We start from the raw sequence: 19,518 nt of genomic DNA, 5'->3' as shown, positions 1-19,518 counted from the left end.
TATGTCTAAATCAAAGAAAATCAGCCAAGATGTACTAAGAATAACATTAAAAGCCTTCGATTAGATGGGAAACATTGAAAATAGCAGATAAAAGAAGATACCAGAATCCCTCACATTCTCTCAGGTCCGCGGTCATGAAAATTTGCCAATTTTTCAAGGTATTTATTTTCTCTTTATTTTATGTCTAAATCAAAGAAAACAAGCCAAAATTTACTAAGAATAACATTAAAAGCCCTCGATTAGATGGGAAACATTGAAAATAGCAGATAAAAGAAGATACAAGAATCCCCCACATTCTGTCATGTCCGCGGTCATGAAAATTTGCCAATTTTTCAAGGTATTTATTTTCTCTTTATTTTATGTCTAAATCAAAGAACATCAGCCAAAATGTACAAAGAATAACATTAAAAGCCCTCGATTTGATCGGAAACATTTAAAATAGCAGATAAAAGAAGATACAAGAATCCCCCACATTCTGTCATGTCCGCGGTCATGAAAATTTGCCAATTTTTCAAGGTATTTATTTTCTCTTTATTTCATGTCTAAATCAAAGAAAATCAGCCAAAATTTACTAAGAATGACATTAAAACCCTTTGATTAGATGGGAAACATTGAAAATAGCAGATAAAAGAAGATACCAGAATCCCCCACATTCTGTCATGTCCGCGGTAATGAAAATTTGCCAATTGTTTCAAGGTATTTATTTTCTCTTTATTTATGTCTAAATCAAAGAAAATCAGCCAAAATTTACTAAGAATAACATTAAAAGCCCTCGATTAGATGGGAAACATTGAAAAAAGCAGATAAAAGAATATACCAGAATCCCTCACATTCTGTAAGGTCCGCGGTCATGAAAATTTGCCAATTTTTCAAGGTATTTATTTTCTCTTTATTTTATGTCTAAATCAAAGAAAATCAGCCAAAATGTACTAAGAATAACATTAAAAGCCTTCGATTAGATGGGAAACATTGAAAATAGCAGATAAAAGAAGATACCAGAATCCCTCACATTCTGTCAGGTCCGCGGTCATGAAAATTTGCCAATTTTTCAAGGTATTTATTTTCTCTTTATTTTATGTCTAAATCAAAGAAAACAAGCCAAAATTTACTAAGAATAACATTAAAAGCCCTCGATTAGATGGGAAACATTGAAAATAGCAGATAAAAGAAGATACAAGAATCCCCCACATTCTGTCATGTCCGCGGTCATGAAAATTTGCCAATTTTTCAAGGTATTTATTTTCTCTTTATTTTATGTCTAAATCAAAGAAAATCAGCCAAAATTTACTAAGAATAACATTAAAAGCCCTCGATTAGATGGGAAACATTGAAAATAGCAGATAAAAGAAGATACCAGAATCCCTCACATTCTGTCATGTCCGCGGTCATGAAAATTTGCCAATTTTTCAAGATATTTATTTTCTCTTTATTTTATGTCTAAATCAAAGAAAATCAGCCAAAATTTACTAAGAATAAAATTAAAAGCCTTCGATTAGATGGGAAACATTTAAAATAGCAGATAAAAGAAGATATAAGAATCCCTCACATTCTGTCATGTCCGCGGTCATGAAAATTTGCCAATTTTTCAAGGTATTTATTTTCTCTTTATTTTATGTCTAAATCAAAGAAAATCAGCCAAAATTTACTAAGAATAACATTAAAAGCCCTCGATTAGATGGGAAACATTGAAAATAGCAGATAAAAGAAGATACAAGAATCCCCCACATTCTGTCATGTCTGCGGTCATGAAAATTTGCCAATTTTTCAAGGTATTTATTTTCTCTTCATTTTATGTCTAAATCAAAGAAAATCAGCTAAAATTTACTAAGAATAACATTAAAAGCCCTCGATTAGATGGGAAACATTGAAAATAGCAGATAAAAGAAGATACCAGAATCCCTCACATTCTGTCAGGTCCGCGGTCATGAAAATTTGCCAATTTTTCAAGGTATTTATTTTCTCTTTATTTTATGTCTAAATCAAAGAAAATCAGCCAAAATTTACTAAGAATAACATTAAAAGCCCTCGATTAGATGGGAAACATTGAAAATAGCAGATAAAAGAAGATACCAGAATCCCCCACATTCTGTATTGTCCGCGGTCATGAAAATTTGCCAATTTTTCAAGGTTTTATTTTCTCTTTATCTTATGTCTAAATCAAAGAAAATCAGCCAAAATTTACTAAGAATAACATTAAAAGCCCTCGATTAGATGGGAAACATTGAAAATAGCAGATAAAAGAAGATACCAGAATCCCTAACATTCTGTCAGCTCCGCGGTCATGAAAATTTGCCAATTTTTCAAGGTATTTATTTTCTCTTTTTTTTATGTATAAATCAAAGAAAAACAGCCAAAATTAACTAAGAATAACATTAACAGCCCTCGATTAGATGGGAAACATTTAAAATAGCAGATAAAAGAAGATACAGAATCCCTCACATTCTGTCATGTCCGCAGTCATGAAAATTTGCCAATTTTTCAAGGTATTTATTTTCTCTTTATTTTATGTCTAAATCAAAGAACATCAGCCAAAATGTACAAAGAATAACATTAAAAGCCCTCGATTAGATGGGAAACATTTAAAATAGCAGATAAAAGAAGATACAAGAATCCCCCACATTCTGTCATGTCCGCGGTCATGAAAATTTGCCAATTTTTCAAGGTATTTATTTTCTCTTTATTTTATGTCTAAATCAAAGAAAATCAGCCAAAATTTACTAAGAATGACATTAAAACCCTTTGATTAGATGGGAAACATTGAAAATAGCAGATAAAAGAAGATACCAGAATCCCCCACATTCTGTCATGTCCGCGGTAATGAAAATTTGCCAATTTTTTCAAGGTATTTATTTTCTCTTTATTTATGTCTAAATCAAAGAAAATCAGCCAAAATTTACTAAGAATAACATTAAAAGCCCTCGATTAGATGGGAAACATTGAAAAAAGCAGATAAAAGAATATACCAGAATCCCTCACATTCTGTCAGGTCCGCGGTCATGAAAATTTGCCAATTTTTCAAGGTATTTATTTTCTCTTTATTTTATGTCTAAATCAAAGAAAATCAGCCAAGATGTACTAAGAATAACATTAAAAGCCTTCGATTAGATGGGAAACATTGAAAATAGCAGATAAAAGAAGATACCAGAATCCCTCACATTCTCTCAGGTCCGCGGTCATGAAAATTTGCCAATTTTTCAAGGTATTTATTTTCTCTTTATTTTATGTCTAAATCAAAGAAAACAAGCCAAAATTTACTAAGAATAACATTAAAAGCCCTCGATTAGATGGGAAACATTGAAAATAGCAGATAAAAGAAGATACAAGAATCCCCCACATTCTGTCATGTCCGCGGTCATGAAAATTTGCCAATTTTTCAAGGTATTTATTTTCTCTTTATTTTATGTCTAAATCAAAGAAAATCAGCCAAAATTTACTAAGAATAACATTAAAAGCCCTCGATTAGATGGGAAACATTGAAAATAGCAGATAAAAGAAGATACCAGAATCCCTCACATTCTGTCATGTCCGCGGTCATGAAAATTTGCCAATTTTTCAAGATATTTATTTTCTCTTTATTTTATGTCTAAATCAAAGAAAATCAGCCAAAATTTACTAAGAATAAAATTAAAAGCCTTCGATTAGATGGGAAACATTTAAAATAGCAGATAAAAGACGATACAAGACTCCCTCACATTCTGTCATGTCCGCGGTCATGAAAATTTGCCAATTTTTCAAGGTATTTATTTTCTCTTTATTTTATGTCAAAATCAAAGAAAATCAGCCAAAATGTACTAAGAATAACATTAAAAGCCCTCGATTAGATGGGAAACATTGAAAATAGCAGATAAAAGAAGATACAAGAATCCCCCACATTCTGTCATGTCCGCGGTCATGAAAATTTGCCAATTTTTCAAGGTATTTATTTTCTCTTCATTTTATGTCTAAATCAAAGAAAATCAGCTAAAATTTACTAAGAATAACATTAAAAGCCCTCGATTAGATGGGAAACATTGAAAATAGCAGATAAAAGAAGATACCAGAATCCCCCACATTCTGTCATGTCCGCGGTCATGAAAATTTGCCAATTTTTCAAGGTATTTATTTTCTCTTTATTTTATGTCTAAATCAAAGAAAATCAGCCAAAATTTACTAAGAATAACATTAAAAGCCCTCGATTAGATGGGAAACATTGAAAATAGCAGATAAAAGAAGATACCAGAATCCCTAACATTCTGTCAGGTCCGCGGTCATGAAAATTTGCCAATTTTTCAAGGTATTTATTTTCTCTTTATTTTATGTCTAAATCAAAGAACATCAGCCAAAATGTACAAAGAATAACATTAAAAGCCCTCGATTAGATGGGAAACATTTAAAATAGCAGATAAAAGAAGATACAAGAATCCCCCACATTCTGTCATGTCCGCGGTCATGAAAATTATCCAATTTTTCAAGGTATTTATTTTCTCTTTATTTATGTCTAAATCAAAGAAAATCAGCCAAAATTTACTAAGAATAACATTAAAAGCCCTCGATTAGATGGGAAACATTGAAAATAGCAGATAAAAGAAGATACCAGAATCCCTCACATTCTGTCAGGTCCGCGGTCATGAAAATTTGCCAATTTTTCAAGGTATTTATTTTCTCTTTATTTTATGTCTAAATCAAAGAAAATCAGCCAAAATGTACTAAGAATAACATTAAAAGCCTTCGATTAGATAGGAAACATTGAAAATAGCAGATAAAAGAAGATACCAGAATCCCTCACATTCTGTCAGGTCCGCGGTCATGAAAATTTGCCAATTTTTCAAGGTATTTATTTTCTCTTTATTTTATGTCTAAATCAAAGAAAATAAGCCAAAATTTACTAAGAATAACATTAAAAGCCCTCGATTAGATGGGAAACATTGAAAATAGCAGATAAAAGAAGATACAAGAATCCCCCACATTCTGTCATGTCCGCGGTCATGAAAATTTGCCAATTTTTCAAGGTATTTATTTTCTCTTTATTTTATGTCTAAATCAAGGAAAATAAGCCAAAATTTACTAAGAATAACATTAAAAGCCCTCGATTGGATGGGAAACATTGAAAATAGCAGATAAAAGAAGATACCAGAATCCCTCACATTCTGTCATGGTCATGAAAATTTGCCAATTTTTCAAGATATTTATTTTCTCTTTATTTTATGTCTAAATCAAAGAAAATCAGCCAAAATTTACTAAGAATAAAATTAAAAGCCTTCGATTAGATGGGAAACATTTAAAATAGCAGATAAAAGACGATACAAGACTCCCTCACATTCTGTCATGTCCGCGGTCATGAAAATTTGCCAATTTTTCAAGGTATTTATTTTCTCTTTATTTTATGTCAAAATCAAAGAAAATCAGCCAAAATTTACTAAGAATAACATTAAAAGCCCTCGATTAGATGGGAAACATTGAAAATAGCAGATAAAAGAAGATACAAGAATCCCCCACATTCTGTCATGTCCGCGGTCATGAAAATTTGCCAATTTTTCAAGGTATTTATTTTCTCTTCATTTTATGTCTAAATCAAAGAAAATCAGCTAAAATTTACTAAGAATAACATTAAAAGCCCTCGATTAGATGGGAAACATTGAAAATAGCAGATAAAAGAAGATACCAGAATCCCCCACATTCTGTCATGTCCGCGGTCATGAAAATTTGCCAATTTTTCAAGGTATTTATTTTCTCTTTATTTTATGTCTAAATCAAAGAAAATCAGCCAAAATTTACTAAGAATAACATTAAAAGCCCTCGATTAGATGGGAAACATTGAAAATAGCAGATAAAAGAAGATACCAGAATCCCCCACATTCTGTCAGGTCCGCGGTCATGAAAATTTGCCAATTTTTCAAGGTATTTATTTTCTCTTTATTTTATGTATAAATCAAAGAAAATCAGCCAAAATTTACTAAGAATAACATTAACAGCCCTCGATTAGATGGGAAACATTTAAAATAGCAGATAAAAGAAGATACAGAATCCCTCACATTCTGTCATGTCCGCAGTCATGAAAATTTGCCAATTTTTCAAGGTATTTATTTTCTCTTTATTTTATGTCTAAATCAAAGAAAATCAGACAAAAAGTACAAAGAATAACATTAAAAGCCCTCGATTAGATGGGAAACATTTAAAATAGCAGATAAAAGAAGATACAAGAATCCCCCACATTCTGTCATGTCCGCGGTCATGAAAATTTGCCAATTTTTCAAGGTATTTATTTTCTCTTTATTTATGTCTAAATCAAAGAAAATCAGCCAAAATTTACTAAGAATAACATTAAAAGCCCTCGATTAGATAGTAAACATTTAAAATAGCAGATAAAAGAAGATACAAGAATCCCCCACATTCTGTCATGTCCGCGGTCATGAAAATTTGCCAATTTTTCAAGGTATTTATTTTCTCTTTATTTTATGTCTAAATCAAAGAAAATCAGCAAAAATTTACTAAGAATGACATTAAAAGCCTTTGATTAGATGGGAAACATTGAAAATAGCAGATAAAAGAAGATACCAGAATCCCTCACATTCTGTCAGGTCCGCGGTCATGAAAATTTGCCAATTTTTCAAGGTATTTATTTTCTCTTTATTTTATGTCTAAATCAAAGAAAATCAGCCAAAATTTACTAAGAATAACATTAAAAGCCCTCGATTAGATGGGAAACATTGAAAATAGCAGATAAAAGAAGATACAAGAATCCCCCACATTCTGTCATGTCCGCGGTCATGAAAATTTGCCAATTTTTCAAGGTATTTATTTTCTCTTTATTTTATGTCTAAATCAAAGAAAATCAGCCAAAATTTACTAAGAATAACATTAAAAGCCCTCGATTAGATGGGCAACATTTTAAATAGCAGATAAAAGAAGATACCAGAATCCCTAACATTCTGTCATGTCCGCGGTCATGAAAATGTGCCAATTTTTCAAGGTATTTATTTTCTCTTTATTTTATGTCTAAATCAAAGAAAATCAGCCAAAATTTACTAAGAATAACATTAAAAGCCCTCGATTAGATGGGAAACATAGAAAATAGCAGATAAAAGAAGATACCAGAATCCCTCACATTCTGTCATGTCCGCGGTCATGAAAATTTGCCCATTTTTCAAGGTATTTATTTTCTCTTTATTTTATGTCTAAATCAAAGAAAATCAGCCAAAATGTACTAAGAATAAAATTAAAAGCCTTCGATTAGATGGGAAACATTGAAAATAGCAGATAAAAGAAGATACAAGAATCCCTCACATTCTGTCAGGTCCGCGGTCATGAAAATTTGCCAATTTTTCAAGGTATTTATTTTCTCTTCATTTTATGTCTAAATCAAAGAAAATCAGCTAAAATTTACTAAGAATAACATTAAAAGCCCTCGATTAGATGGGCAACATTTAAAATAGCAGATAAAAGAAGATACCAGAATCCCTAACATTCTGTCATGTCCGCGGTCATGAAAATTTGCCAATTTTTCAAGGTATTTATTTTCTCTTTATTTTATGTCTAAATCAAAGAAAATCAGCCAAAATTTACAAAGAATAACATTAAAAGCCCTCGATTAGATGGGAAACATTTAAAATAGCAGATAAAAGAAGATACCAGAATCCCTCACATTCTGTCATGTCCGCGGTCATGAAAATTTGCCAATTTTTCAAGGTATTTATTTTCTCTTTATTTTATGTCTAAATCAAAGAAAATCAGCCAAAATTTACTAAGAATAACATTAAAAGCCCTCGATTAGATGGGAAACATTGAAAATAGCAGATAAAAGAAGATACAAGAATCCCCCACATTCTGTCATGTCCGCGGTCATGAAAAATTTCCAATTTTTCAAGGTATTTATTTTCTCTTTATTTTATGTCTAAATCAAAGAAAATCAGCCAAAATGTACTAAGAATAAAATTAAAAGCCTCCGATTAGATGGGAAACATTGAAAATAGCAGATAAAAGAAGATACAAGAATCCCTCACATTCTGTCATTTCCGCGGTCATGAAAATTTGCCAATTTTTCAAGGTATTTATTTTCTCTTCATTTTATGTCTAAATCAAAGAAAATCAGCTAAAATTTACTAAGAATAACATTAAAAGCCCTCGATTAGATGGGCAACATTTAAAATAGCAGATAAAAGAAGATACCAGAATCCCTAACATTCTGTCATGTCCGCGGTCATGAAAATTTGCCAATTTTTCAAGGTATTTATTTTCTCTTTATTTTATGTCTAAATCAAAGAAAATCAGCCAAAATTTACAAAGAATAACATTAAAAGCCCTCGATTAGATGGGAAACATTTAAAATAGCAGATAAAAGAAGATACCAGAATCCCTCACATTCTGTCATGTCCGCGGTCATGAAAATTTGCCAATTTTTCAAGGTATTTATTTTCTCTTTATTTTATGTCTAAATCAAAGAAAATCAGCCAAAATTTACTAAGAATAACATTAAAAGCCCTCGATTAGATGGGAAACATTGAAAATAGCAGATAAAAGAAGATACAAGAATCCCCCACATTCTGTCATGTCCGCGGTCATGAAAAATTTCCAATTTTTCAAGGTATTTATTTTCTCTTTATTTTATGTCTAAATCAAAGAAAATCAGCCAAAATGTACTAAGAATAAAATTAAAAGCCTCCGATTAGATGGGAAACATTGAAAATAGCAGATAAAAGAAGATACAAGAATCCCTCACATTCTGTCAGGTCCGCGGTCATGAAAATTTGCCAATTTTTCAAGGTATTTATTTTCTCTTCATTTTATGTCTAAATCAAAGAAAATCAGCTAAAATTTACTAAGAATAACATTAAAAGCCCTCGATTAGATGGGAAACATTGAAAATAGCAGATAAAAGAAGATACCAGAATCCCTCACATTCTGTCAGGTCCACGGTCATGAAAATTTGCCAATTTTTCAAGGTATTTATTTTCTCTTTATTTTATGTCTAAATCAAAGAAAATCAGCCAAAATTTACAAAGAATAACATTAAAAGCCCTCGATTAGATGGGAAACATTTAAAATAGCAGATAAAAGAAGATACCAGAATCCCTCACATTCTGTCATGTCCGCGGTCATGAAAATTGGCCAATTTTTCAAGGTATTTATTTTCTCTTTATTTTATGTCTAAATCAAAGAAAATCAGCCAAAATTTACTAAGAATAACATTAAAAGCCCTCGATTAGATGGGAAACATTGAAAATAGCAGATAAAAGAAGATACAAGAATCCCCCACATTCTGTCATGTCCGCGGTCATGAAAAATTTCCAATTTTTCAAGGTATTTATTTTCTCTTTATTTTATGTCTAAATCAAAGAAAATCAGCCAAAATGTACTAAGAATAAAATTAAAAGCCTCCGATTAGATGGGAAACATTGAAAATAGCAGATAAAAGAAGATACAAGAATCCCTCACATTCTGTCAGGTCCGCGGTCATGAAAATTTGCCAATTTTTCAAGGTATTTATTTTCTCTTCATTTTATGTCTAAATCAAAGAAAATCAGCTAAAATTTACTAAGAATAACATTAAAAGCCCTCGATTAGATGGGCAACATTTAAAATAGCAGATAAAAGAAGATACCAGAATCCCTAACATTCTGTCATGTCCGCGGTCATGAAAATTTGCCAATTTTTCAAGGTATTTATTTTCTCTTTATTTTATGTCTAAATCAAAGAAAATCAGCCAAAATTTACTAAGAATAACATTAAAAGCCCTCGATTAGATGGGAAACATTTAAAATAGCAGATAAAAGAAGATACCAGAATCCCTCACATTCTGTCATGTCCGCGGTCATGAAAATTTGCCAATTTTTCAAGGTATTTATTTTCTCTTTATTTTATGTCTAAATCAAAGAAAATCAGCCAAAATGTACTAAGAATAAAATTAAAAGCCTCCGATTAGATGGGAAACATTGAAAATAGCAGATAAAAGAAGATACAAGAATCCCTCACATTCTGTCAGGTCCGCGGTCATGAAAATTTGCCAATTTTTCAAGGTATTTATTTTCTCTTCATTTTATGTCTAAATCAAAGAAAATCAGCTAAAATTTACTAAGAATAACATTAAAAGCCCTCGATTAGATGGGCAACATTTAAAATAGCAGATAAAAGAAGATACCAGAATCCCTAACATTCTGTCATGTCCGCGGTCATGAAAATTTGCCAATTTTTCAAGGTATTTATTTTCTCTTTATTTTATGTCTAAATCAAAGAAAATCAGCCAAAATTTACAAAGAATAACATTAAAAGCCCTCGATTAGATGGGAAACATTTAAAATAGCAGATAAAAGAAGATACCAGAATCCCTCACATTCTGTCATGTCCGCGGTCATGAAAATTTGCCAATTTTTCAAGGTATTTATTTTCTCTTTATTTTATGTCTAAATCAAAGAAAATCAGCCAAAATTTACTAAGAATAACATTAAAAGCCCTCGATTAGATGGGAAACATTGAAAATAGCAGATAAAAGAAGATACAAGAATCCCCCACATTCTGTCATGTCCGCGGTCATGAAAAATTTCCAATTTTTCAAGGTATTTATTTTCTCTTTATTTTATGTCTAAATCAAAGAAAATCAGCCAAAATGTACTAAGAATAAAATTAAAAGCCTCCGATTAGATGGGAAACATTGAAAATAGCAGATAAAAGAAGATACAAGAATCCCTCACATTCTGTCAGGTCCGCGGTCATGAAAATTTGCCAATTTTTCAAGGTATTTATTTTCTCTTCATTTTATGTCTAAATCAAAGAAAATCAGCTAAAATTTACTAAGAATAACATTAAAAGCCCTCGATTAGATGGGAAACATTGAAAATAGCAGATAAAAGAAGATACCAGAATCCCTCACATTCTGTCAGGTCCACGGTCATGAAAATTTGCCAATTTTTCAAGGTATTTATTTTCTCTTTATTTTATGTCTAAATCAAAGAAAATCAGCCAAAATTTACAAAGAATAACATTAAAAGCCCTCGATTAGATGGGAAACATTTAAAATAGCAGATAAAAGAAGATACCAGAATCCCTCACATTCTGTCATGTCCGCGGTCATGAAAATTGGCCAATTTTTCAAGGTATTTATTTTCTCTTTATTTTATGTCTAAATCAAAGAAAATCAGCCAAAATTTACTAAGAATAACATTAAAAGCCCTCGATTAGATGGGAAACATTGAAAATAGCAGATAAAAGAAGATACAAGAATCCCCCACATTCTGTCATGTCCGCGGTCATGAAAAATTTCCAATTTTTCAAGGTATTTATTTTCTCTTTATTTTATGTCTAAATCAAAGAAAATCAGCCAAAATGTACTAAGAATAAAATTAAAAGCCTCCGATTAGATGGGAAACATTGAAAATAGCAGATAAAAGAAGATACAAGAATCCCTCACATTCTGTCAGGTCCGCGGTCATGAAAATTTGCCAATTTTTCAAGGTATTTATTTTCTCTTCATTTTATGTCTAAATCAAAGAAAATCAGCTAAAATTTACTAAGAATAACATTAAAAGCCCTCGATTAGATGGGCAACATTTAAAATAGCAGATAAAAGAAGATACCAGAATCCCTAACATTCTGTCATGTCCGCGGTCATGAAAATTTGCCAATTTTTCAAGGTATTTATTTTCTCTTTATTTTATGTCTAAATCAAAGAAAATCAGCCAAAATTTACTAAGAATAACATTAAAAGCCCTCGATTAGATGGGAAACATTTAAAATAGCAGATAAAAGAAGATACCAGAATCCCTCACATTCTGTCATGTCCGCGGTCATGAAAATTTGCCAATTTTTCAAGGTATTTATTTTCTCTTTATTTTATGTCTAAATCAAAGAAAATCAGCCAAAATTTACTAAGAATAACATTAAAAGCCCTCGATTAGATGGGAAACATTGAAAATAGCAGATAAAAGAAGATACCAGGATCCCTCACATTCTGTCAGGTCCGCGGTCATGAAAATGTGCCAATTTTTCAAGGTATTTATTTTCTCTTATTTTATGTCTAAATCAAAGAAAATCAGCCAAAATTTACTAAGAATAACATTAAAAGCCCTCGATTAGATTGAAAACATTGAAAATAGCAGATAAAAGAAGATACCAGAATCCCTCACATTCTGTCATGTCCGCGGTCATGAAAATTTGCCAATTTTTCAAGGTATTTATTTTCTCTTTATTTTATGTCTAAATCAAAGAAAATCAGCCAAAATTTACTAAGAATAACATTAAAAGCCTTCGATTAGATGGGAAACATTTAAAATAGCAGATAAAAGAAGATACAAGAATCCCTCACATTCTGTCAGGTCCGCGGTCATGAAAATGTGCCAATTTTTCAAGGTATTTATTTTCTCTTTATTTTATGTCTAAATCAAAGAAAATCAGCCAAAATTTACTAAGAATAACATTAAAAGCCCTCGATTAGATGGGAAACATTGAAAATAGCAGATAAAAGAAGATACCAGAATCCCTCACATTCTGTCATGTCCGCGGTCATGAAAATTTGCCCATTTTTCAAGGTATTTATTTTCTCTTTATTTTATGTCTAAATCAAAGAAAATCAGCCAAAATGTACTAAGAATAAAATTAAAAGCCTTCGATTAGATGGGAAACATTGAAAATAGCAGATAAAAGAAGATACAAGAATCCCTCACATTCTGTCAGGTCCGCGGTCATGAAAATGTGCCAATTTTTCAAGGTATTTATTTTCTCTTTATTTTATGTCTAAATCAAAGAAAATCAGCCAAAATTTACAAAGAATAACATTAAAAGCCCTCGATTAGATGGGAAACATTTAAAATAGCAGATAAAAGAAGATACCAGAATCCCTAACATTCTGTCATGTCCGCGGTCATGAAAATTTGCCAATTTTTCAAGGTATTTATTTTCTCTTTATTTTATGTCTAAATCAAAGAAAATCAGCCAAAATTTACTAAGAATAACATTAAAAGCCCTCGATTAGATGGGAAACATTTAAAATAGCAGATAAAAGAAGATACCAGAATCCCTCACATTCTGTCATGTCCGCGGTCATGAAAATTTGCCAATTTTTCAAGGTATTTATTTTCTCTTTATTTTATGTCTAAATCAAAGAAAATCAGCCAAAATTTACTAAGAATAACATTAAAAGCCCTCGATTAGATGGGAAACATTGAAAATAGCAGATAAAAGAAGATACAAGAATCCCCCACATTCTGTCATGTCCGCGGTCATGAAAATTTGCCAATTTTTCAAGGTATTTATTTTCTCTTTATTTTATGTCTAAATCAAAGAAAATCAGCCAAAATGTACTAAGAATAAAATTAAAAGCCTTCGATTAGATGGGAAACATTGAAAATAGCAGATAAAAGAAGATACAAGAATCCCTCACATTCTGTCAGGTCCGCGGTCATGAAAATTTGCCAATTTTTCAAGGTATTTATTTTCTCTTCATTTTATGTCTAAATCAAAGAAAATCAGCTAAAATTTACTAAGAATAACATTAAAAGCCCTCGATTAGATGGGAAACATTTAAAATAGCAGATAAAAGAAGATACCAGAATCCCTCACATTCTGTCATGTCCGCGGTCATGAAAATTTGCCAATTTTTCAAGGTATTTATTTTCTCTTTATTTTATGTCTAAATCAAAGAAAATCAGCCAAAATTTACTAAGAATAACATTAAAAGCCCTCGATTAGATGGGAAACATTGAAAATAGCAGATAAAAGAATATACCAGGATCCCTCACATTCTGTCAGGTCCGCGGTCATGAAAATGTGCCAATTTTTCAAGGTATTTATTTTCTCTTATTTTATGTCTAAATCAAACAAAATCAGCCAAAATTTACTAAGAATAACATTAAAAGCCCTCGATTAGATTGGAAACATTGAAAATAGCAGATAAAAGAAGATACCAGAATCCCTCACATTCTGTCATGTCCGCGGTCATGAAAATTTGCCAATGTTTCAAGGTATTTATTTTCTCTTTATTTTATGTCTAAATCAAAGAAAATCAGCCAAAATTTACTAAGAATAACATTAAAAGCCCTCGATTAGATGGGAAACATTTAAAATAGCAGATAAAAGAAGATACAAGAATCCCTCACATTCTGTCAGGTCCGCGGTCATGAAAATTTGCCAATTTTTCAAGGTATTTATTTTCTCTTTAGTTTATGTCAAAATCAAAGAAAATCAGCCAAAATTTACTAAGAATAACATTAAAAGCCCTCGATTAGATGGGCAACATTTTAAATAGCAGATAAAAGAAGATACCAGAATCCCTAACATTCTGTCATGTCCGCGGTCATGAAAATGTGCCAATTTTTCAAGGTATTTATTTTCTCTTTATTTTATGTCTAAATCAAAGAAAATCAGCCAAAATTTACTAAGAATAACATTAAAAGCCCTCGATTAGATGAGAAACATTGAAAATAGCAGATAAAAGAAGATACCAGAATCCCTCACATTCTGTCATGTCCGCGGTCATGAAAATTTGCCCATTTTTCAAGGTATTTATTTTCTCTTTATTTTATGTCTAAATCAAAGAAAATCAGCCAAAATGTACTAAGAATAAAATTAAAAGCCTTCGATTAGATGGGAAACATTTAAAATAGCAGATAAAAGAAGATACAAGAATCCCTCACATTCTGTCAGGTCCGCGGTCATGAAAATGTGCCAATTTTTCAAGGTATTTATTTTCTCTTCATTTTATGTCTAAATCAAAGAAAATCAGCTAAAATTTACTAAGAATAACATTAAAAGCCCTCGATTAGATGGGAAACATTGAAAATAGCAGATAAAAGAAGATACCAGAATCCCCCACATTCTGTCATGTCCGCGGTCATGAAAATTTGCCAATTTTTCAAGGTATTTATTTTCTCTTTATTTTATGTCTAAATCAAAGAAAATCAGCCAAAATTTACTAAGAATAACATTAAAAGCCCTCGATTAGATGGGAAACATTGAAAATAGCAGATAAAAGAAGATACAAGAATCCCCCACATTCTGTCATGTCCGCGGTCATGAAAATTTGCCAATTTTTCAAGGTATTTATTTTCTCTTTATTTTATGTCTAAATCAAAGAAAATCAGCCAAAATGTACTAAGAATAAAATTAAAAGCCTTCGATTAGATGGGAAACATTGAAAATAGCAGATAAAAGAAGATACAAGAATCCCTCACATTCTGTCAGGTCCGCGGTCATGAAAATTTGCCAATTTTTCAAGGTATTTATTTTCTCTTCATTTTATGTCTAAATCAAAGAAAATCAGCTAAAATTTACTAAGAATAACATTAAAAGCCCTCGATTAGATGGGCAACATTTAAAATAGCAGATAAAAGAAGATACCAGAATCCCTAACATTCTGTCATGTCCGCGGTCATGAAAATGTGCCAATTTTTCAAGGTATTTATTTTCTCTTTATTTTATGTCTAAATCAAAGAAAATCAGCCAAAATTTACTAAGAATAACATTAAAAGCCCTCGATTAGATGGGAAACATTTAAAATAGCAGATAAAAGAAGATACCAGAATCCCTCACATTCTGTCATGTCCGCGGTCATGAAAATTTGCCAATTTTTCAAGGTATTTATTTTCTCTTTATTTTATGTCTAAATCAAAGAAAATCAGCCAAAATTTACTAAGAATAACATTAAAAGCCCTCGATTAGATGGGAAACATTGAAAATAGCAGATAAAAGAAGATACCAGGATCCCTCACATTCTGTCAGGTCCGCGGTCATGAAAATGTGCCAATTTTTCAAGGTATTTATTTTCTCTTATTTTATGTCTAAATCAAAGACAATCAGCCAAAATTTACTAAGAATAACATTAAAAGCCCTCGATTAGATGGGAAACATTGAAAATAGCAGATAATCGAAGATACCAGAATCCCTCACATTCTGTCAGGTCCGCGGTCATTAAAATTTGCCAATTTTTCAAGGTATTTATTTTCTCTTTATTTTATGTCTAAATCAAAGAAAATCAGCCAAAATTTACTAAGAATAACATTAAAAGCCCTCGATTAGATGGGCAACATTTAAAATAGCAGATAAAAGAAGATACCAGAATCCCTCACATTCTGTCAGGTCCGCGGTCAGGAAAATTTGCCAATTTTTCAAGGTATTTATTTTCTCTTTATTTTATGTCTACATCAAAGAAAATCAGCCAAAATTTACTAAGAATAACATTAAAAGCCCTCGATTAGATGGGCAACATTTAAAATAGCAGATAAAAGAAGATACCAGAATCCCTCACATTCTGTCATGTCCGCGGTCATGAAAATTTGCCAATTTTTCAAGGTATTTATTTTCTCTTATTTTATGTCTAAATCAAAGAAAATCAGCCAAAATTTACTAAGAATAAAATTAAAAGCCTTCGATTAGATGGGAAACATTTAAAATAGCAGATAAAAGAAGATATAAGAATCCCTCACATTCTGTCATGTCCGCGGTCATGAAAATTTGCCAATTTTTCAAGGTATTTATTTTCTCTTTATTTTATGTCTAAATCAAAGAAAATCAGCCAAAATTTACTAAGAATAACATTAAAAGCCCTCGATTAGATGGGAAACATTGAAAATAGCAGATAATCGAAGATACCAGAATCCCTCACATTCTGTCATGTCCGCGGTCATGAAAATTTGCCAATTTTTCAAGGTATTTATTTTCTCTTATTTTATGTCTAAATCAAAGAAAATCAGCCAAAATTTACTAAGAATAACATTAAAAGCCTTCGATTAGATGGGAAACATTTAAAATAGCAGATAAAAGAAGATACCAGAATCCCTCACATTCTGTCATGTCCGCGGTCATGAAAATTTGCCAATTTTTCAAGGTATTTATTTTCTCTTTATTTTATGTCTAAATCAAAGAAAATCAGCCAAAATTTACTAAGAATAACATTAAAAGCCCTCGATTAGATGGGAAACATTGAAAATAGCAGATAAAAGAAGATATAAGAATCCCTCACATTCTGTCAGGTCCGCGGTCATGAAAATTTGCCAATTTTTCAAGGTATTTATTTTCTCTTTATTTTATGTCTAAATCAAAGAAAATCAGCCAAAATTTACTAAGAATAAAATTAAAAGCCTTCGATTAGATGGGAAACATTTAAAATAGCAGATAAAAGGAGATATAAGAATCCCTCACATTCTGTCATGTCCGCGGTCATGAAAATTTGCCAATTTTTCAAGGTATTTATTTTCTCTTTATTTTATGTCTAAATCAAATAAAATCAGCCAAAATGTACTAAGAATAAAATTAAAAGCCTTCGATTAGATGGGAAACATTGAAAATAGCAGATAAAAGAAGATACAAGAATCCCTCACATTCTGTCAGGTCCGCGGTCATGAAAATTTGCCAATTTTTCAAGGTATTTATTTTCTCTTCATTTTATGTCTAAATCAAAGAAAATCAGCTAAAATTTACTAAGAATAACATTAAAAGCCCTCGATTAGATGGGCAACATTTAAAATAGCAGATAAAAGAAGATACCAGAATCCCTAACATTCTGTCATGTCCGCGGTCATGAAAATTTGCCAATTTTTCAAGGTATTTATTTTCTCTTTATTTTATGTCTAAATCAAAGAAAATCAGCCAAAATTTACTAAGAATAACATTAAAAGCCCTCGATTAGATGGGAAACATTAAAAATAGCAGATAAAAGAAGATACCAGAATCCCTCACATTCTGTCATGTCCGCGGTCATGAAAATTTGCCAATTTTTCAAGGTATTTATTTTCTCTTTATTTTATGTCTAAATCAAAGAAAATCAGCCAAAATTTACTAAGAATAACATTAAAAGCCCTCGATTAGATGGGAAACATTGAAAATAGCAGATAATCGAAGATACCAGAATCCCTCACATTCTGTCATGTCCGCGGTCATGAAAATTTGCCAATTTTTCAAGGTATTTATTTTCTCTTATTTTATGTCTAAATCAAAGAAAATCAGCCAAAATTTACTAAGAATAAAATTAAAAGCCTTCGATTAGATGGGAAACATTTAAAATAGCAGATAAAAGAAGATATAAGAATCCCTCACATTCTGTCATGTCCGCGGTCATGAAAATTTGCCAATTTTTCAAGGTATTTATTTTCTCTTTATTTTATGTCTAAATCAAAGAAAATCAGCCAAAATTTACTAAGAATAACATTAAAAGCCCTCGATTAGATGGGAAACATTGAAAATAGCAGATAAAAGAAGATACCAGAATCCCTCACATTCTGTCATGTCCGCGGTCATGAAAATTTGCCAATTTTTCAAGGTATTTATTTTCTCTTTATTTTATGTCTAAATCAAAGAAAATCATCCAAAATTTACTAAGAATAACATTAAAAGCCCTCGATTAGATGGGAAACATTGAAAATAGCAGATAAAAGAAGATACCAGGATCCCTCACATTCTGTCAGGTCCGCGGTCATGAAAATGTGCCAATTTTTCAAGGTATTTATTTTCTCTTATTTTATGTCTAAATCAAAGACAATCAGCCAAAATTTACTAAGAATAACATTAAAAGCCCTCGATTAGATGGAAAACATTGAAAATAGCAGATAATCGAAGATACCAGAATCCCTCACATTCTGTCAGGTCCGCGGTCATTAAAATTTGCCAATTTTTCAAGGTATTTATTTTCTCTTTATTTTATGTCTAAATCAAAGAAAATCAGCCAAAATTTACTAAGAATAACATTAAAAGCCCTCGATTAGATGGGCAACATTTAAAATAGCAGATAAAAGAAGATACCAGAATCCCTCACATTCTGTCAGGTCCGCGGTCAGGAAAATTTGCCAATTTTTCAAGGTATTGTTTTTCTCTTTATTTTATGTCTACATCAAAGAAAATCAGCCAAAATTTACTAAGAATAACATTAAAAGCCCTCGATTAGATGGGCAACATTTAAAATAGCAGATAAAAGAAGATACCAGAATCCCTCACATTCTGTCATGTCCGCGGTCATGAAAATTTGCCAATTTTTCAAGGTATTTATTTTCTCTTATTTTATGTCTAAATCAAAGAAAATCAGCCAAAATTTACTAAGAATAAAATTAAAAGCCTTCGATTAGATGGGAAACATTTAAAATAGCAGATAAAAGAAGATATAAGAATCCCTCACATTCTGTCATGTCCGCGGTCATGAAAATTTGCCAATTTTTCAAGGTATTTATTTTCTCTTTATTTTATGTCTAAATCAAAGAAAATCAGCCAAAATTTACTAAGAATAACATTAAAAGCCCTCGATTAGATGGGAAACATTGAAAATAGCAGATAATCGAAGATACCAGAATCCCTCACATTCTGTCATGTCCGCGGTCATGAAAATTTGCCAATTTTTCAAGGTATTTATTTTCTCTTATTTTATGTCTAAATCAAAGAAAATCAGCCAAAATTTACTAAGAATAACATTAAAAGCCTTCGATTAGATGGGAAACATTTAAAATAGCAGATAAAAGAAGATATAAGAATCCCTCACATTCTGTCATGTCCGCGGTCATGAAAATTTGCCAATTTTTCAAGGTATTTATTTTCTCTTTATTTTATGTCTAAATCAAAGAAAATCAACCA

The sequence above is a fragment of the Euprymna scolopes genome, chromosome 12 (assembly GCF_053919585.1).
Source record: "Euprymna scolopes isolate OS-2025 chromosome 12, ASM5391958v1, whole genome shotgun sequence".
NCBI lineage: Eukaryota > Metazoa > Mollusca > Cephalopoda > Sepiida > Sepiolidae > Euprymna > Euprymna scolopes.
Note: the sequence above shows the minus strand (reverse complement) of the source record.